Here is a 5033-nt window from a genome sequence, read left to right on the forward strand (position 1 = left end):
GTATATGAAATAGAGAGCTAATAAGCTTCCAGTGTGGAGCACAGGACTTAGGACTGGGATGGACACATCACACCACTGTATATGAAATAGAGAGCTAATAAGCTTCCAGTGTGTAGCGCAGGACTGGGATGGACACATCACACCACTATATATGAAATAGAGAGCTAATAAGCATCCAGTGTGGAGCGCAAGGAAGTCTACTCAACACTCTCTAATGCCCTGTATGGGAATAGAGTATGTATATGTAATGGGAATATGTATTTGTATGGCTGATTCACTTTGCTGTACAGCAGAAACTAACACACCATTGTAAATCAACTATACTCCAATAAAAGTTAATTTAAAATAATTTATTTCTAAAAAAAAATGCTAACCATTAAAAAAACACAAATAGACAAAATCTCTGCCCTCAGATACTCATGTTGTGAGGGACAACAGATGTTAAACGTGATAAATAGTATATAGAGTATGCTTTAGGGACTTCCTTGGTCATCAGGTGGTTAAGAATCTGACTTCCAGTGCAGGGGATGGGGGTTCAGTCCCTGGTTGAGGAACTAAGATCCGCTTGCCACGGGTCAACTCAGTCTGCATGCTGCAGCTAGAGAAGCCGGTGCCACAGCTAAGACTCAATGCAGCCAAATAAATAAATATTTAAGATAAAATTAAATAAAGTCCTTTAAAAATAAAGTGATATGCACAAAGTAGAAAAATAAAGCTGGAGAAAGGGAAAGAAAGTGAGGAGGGTCAGGGCGAGAATAGGTCCCAGCCATTTGTGGGGAGTGGGCATGACTGAATTTGACGGCAAGCCCCTCAGGTAAGCATGCAGACTCTAGTTTGCTGCAGACCTCACCACTCCCTAATGTCGGCACCTGAACACGCCACACATTTGTATTTCCTGCCCTCCCTCACCTTCCCACCTCACCAGAGGCACTGAAATCCATGACCCCAGTGACCCAGGGGAATGCCCAAGTGCAGGGCCTATTCATTCAAAAAGAATTCTCCGACCACTTATCACACATAAGGTGTTAGAGCCTAAAGGAACTCAACAGCTGGTTGGAAGTCCAGTTGACAGTACTTACCCCAAGGATGAACAGGACTGCCAGGTGAGTGGACAATGTTCCAGAGAAGGTCAGATGGCTCTGGGTTAAAGGAATCCAGGATGCTTCCTGGAGGAGGCAGCATTCCAAGGAGGTGCTGAAGGACGACTGAAATTCTGAACAACAGCTGGAACAACCAGATGGGGCAGGAGCCAAGGAAGGATTACTAGGAGAGGCTCACAAAACCAGAGGACTTCTGGCAGGTGTTTGGAGCTGGGGTCCTGAAATATTCCTGGACACCCTCCATGCCAGGGATATGCTGATGTCTGGAGCTGACAAAGTACCCCTCCCATCTAAACCCTAGTAGTTCCTGGTCCCCAGCTGCCCTCACCTCAACCTAGAATTTTTTCTTGCTCCAGGAGGAGGCATGATGAGCATATAGAGGAAAAACATATACTTTCCTCAATCGCTTGTTTGCTGGGTGAAGATGAGCATGTCACTTAACCTGTGTTTCAGCCTCCTCGTCTTAATAGTTGTGTGACAAGTTACTTAACTGGTCTGTGGCTTGGTTCCCTCATTTGGAAAATGCAGCAATGACAGCTCCTATGTCAAGGGTTGTGTATTACACAAGACAATCCAGGTGAACTGCTTAGCATGTAAGAACTTAGTTAATTTTATTTTCTTTATTATAATTACACTTGTCTCACTGGTCGAATTGGAATTCAATATTAGAATTGGATATTGATATCCAGTTGGAATTGGAATTTGATAAAGAATGTGAAGTACCTCGCACAAGCACCTAGAACCAAACCGTTGTGTAATAGTTGGTGTCTATTATCTTGTCTCTGACTGCTGCCGCTAAGTCGCTTCAGTCGTGTCCGACTCTGCGTGACCCTGTAGACGGCAGCCCACCAGGCTCCCCCATCCCTGGGATTCTCCAGGCAAGAATACTGGGGTGGGTTGCCATTTCCTTCTCCAATGCATGAAAGTGAAAAGTGAAAGCGAAGTCGCTCAGTCATGTCCAACTCTTAGCGACCCCATGGACTGCAGCCCACCAGGCTCCTCCGCCCATGGGATTTTCCAGGCAAGAGCACTGGAGTGGGGTGCCATCGCCTTCTCTGGTCTCTAACTGCATGCACCCTCAAATCTCTCCCTTTTGGTCTCCTCCAGTGCTGTGAAATTCCTGTTAGACAGAACCTTCATAATGTGAAAGGCTAATTCCCCAAGAGGGTCTTCAAGTGCAACCAGGATGGAAAGTCTAGAACAGCTGCCCCTCCCCTACTGTACATGTGTCATCAGGGGATCTGGTGTGGATGGAGCCCAGACGGGGTAAGTTTTGAAAGGCAGTGAAGTTAGGAGCATGGCACACTCAATGTCCCTTGGCAGCTGGGCATTGGGTGGAGGATGGCAAGAGTGGGAGGGGCACTGGCATTCAGGAGAGATGTGCTCAGAGAGGCTGGAGGGTCACAGAAGCTGAGCCAGCTTGGAGCAGTCATGGGACGGGTCATGGAGGGGGAGACCTGATCAGGCAGATTATGGGGGGGTGGGAGCTACTGGGGAGAGGGGATGACAGAGCAGATGAGCTGGACTTACTCCATTTGAAGTTAAAGTATGCATTAAATGAAGACCTTAGCAGCCCCAAGCCCTGAAAAAAATGAGCATGGAAAACACACAGATACACACACACATGCACGAACACACACACACTACATCTGTTGCTCATGTGTAATCCAAAATAAAGTGTTATTTTGGAAACTGACACAGAACTTCCATGCTTCCTAAAATGAAATTAGCTTCCTTCTAGATTTTCTGATCACAAAACTTAGGTTCATCAAAGTTAACTAACCCCCTCCCCATCTTCCTCTTTTATTGTTTTGTGCCCCATCCAGAGACTAAGACTTTCTCCCATTTTCATAGTTCTTTTCAGTTTCCTTTTTCTCTTTTTGTTTTGGTCCTGCAGTAAGGCTTGCAGGATCTTAGTTTCCTGACAAGGATCCTCAGCAATGAGAGCCCAGAGTCATAACCACTGGACCAACAGGGAATTCCCTCTTTTCACTTTTCAAGGTGCTTTTCTCTGATCTTCCCCAAAACTTGCTATTTTAAGTCTCATTAAGTTCTGAACCATCTGGGATTCCATGGGACCTTCATTTCCCACCCAGAGCCCCAAACCATCCCTCAGAGGCTTCCTCTGCTAGACTCTTCATTTGGAGCAAGGAGGCAGGCATAGTCCACTGCAGAGGTGTTTTGCAAGCAAAACAAAAAGGATATGTAGACAGGAAGGCTGACCAGCGCTGAACATGACTGTGGAAATCCATGAATGAGCAAACTGGTGGTTAATTACACATGTTTAGCCTGGAAGAGATGGAGGCAAGTGAGAAGGATTTGAATTCCCTTTTGTTCTGTCCATTATGGAAGGCTTCCCAGAGGAGGGGATGTTTTGAGGAGTTCCTCTCTTCTCACCGCATCTCTGGTTAGAAGGGAAGGGCAGAAAGTGTGTCCCAGTTTTGGCAGAGCAGGACTCTGAAGCCCAGAGAGGAAACATGACTTGTTCAAGGTCACACAGCACATCAGTGACAGAGCTGGGCTAAAAACAGATCTGACTTCTGGTCAGGTGCTGTGGTCACCAGATTCCTCTACCTCCCCCGCAGATCTGCATGGAGGTGGGGCCCCATGGATCGGGAAAAGTGATTGGCCCAGTAGTGATTGGTGTTTTATTTTCTGAGCTGCCTCCCAACAATAGACAGAGGTGAGCAGGACACCCCCCAAGGGACAAAAATCCTCCCCTCCTCATCTTCCCACAGCTGGCTTCACACTTGCAAACTGATTTCCATCACCTGCCTGGTGGACAGAGGCTGTTGTCAGCTGTGTCTCAAATCCAGAGACCAGGGTGTCAGGAGTCTTGGAACTGTGGCTTTCTCTGTCCGTGACTCATGCTAGGAGAGTTAAAAATGCCCCGAAGACATATGATCTTGACAAGGAGGGGCCCAGTGTTAGACTAGGTGAGTATGTGTCTCACCCTTAGTATGTGTCTGTGTTCCCATGCATAGACAATGGCAAACTCAGAGTACATTTCTTGGACCAGGCACTTCTAAGCACCTTACGCACATTACATATAAACTACCAAGGGTAGGTACAATTACTAACCCCATTTACCAACAAGGAAACTAAAGCCCAGAGAGGCTAGATTATTTGCTCAAGGTCACACGGCTGGTAAGTAGTGGAGCTGAGATTCAAACCCAGGCAAAGTGGTTTCAAAAGGCAGGCTCATAATCACTCAGCTAGGAAAGAAGCAAACTGTAACTGAGTGTCTTACTATGCACATGAGTATTTTACATGATCTTAGTACTATTATCTCGTTATACCAATGAGGAAACTGATGCTCAGTGGGTCCTTTGGTGAGGCTGCTGCTGCTGCTGCTGCTGCTAAGTCGCTTCAGTCTTGTCCGACTCTGTGTGACCCCATAGATGGCAGCCCACCAGGTTCCCCCGTCCCTGGGATTCTCCAGGCAAGAACACTGGAGTGGGTTGCCATTTCCTTCTCTAATGCATGAAAGTGAAAAGTGAAAGCAAAGTCACTCAGTCGTATCTGACTCTTAGTGACCCCATGGACTGCAGCCCACCAGGCTCCTCTGTCCATGAGATTTCCCAAGCAAGAGTACTGGAGTGGGGTGCCATTGCCTTCTCCTTTGGTGAGGTGAGGTGAAGTCGCTCAGTCGTGTCCGACTCTTTGCAACCCCATGGACTTCTCCGTCTATGGGATTCTCCAGGCAAGAATACTGGAGTGGATTGCCATTTCCTTCTCCAGGGGATCTTCCCGACCCAGGGATCGAACCCCGGTCTCCCGCATTGGAGGCAGACGCTGCAGCTTTAAGTATAAAAAGAACTTTTGAGATGATCCTTAAGGAATCTGCTCTGGAAGGGCCCTCAGGATCTGCACACCATTGCCACCTAGTGGCATGATACCTTAAATGCAGGCAGAATGCCTAAGCAAGTGCTG

This window comes from Budorcas taxicolor, chromosome 11 (assembly GCF_023091745.1).
Source record: "Budorcas taxicolor isolate Tak-1 chromosome 11, Takin1.1, whole genome shotgun sequence".
Classification (NCBI taxonomy): Eukaryota; Metazoa; Chordata; class Mammalia; order Artiodactyla; family Bovidae; genus Budorcas; species Budorcas taxicolor.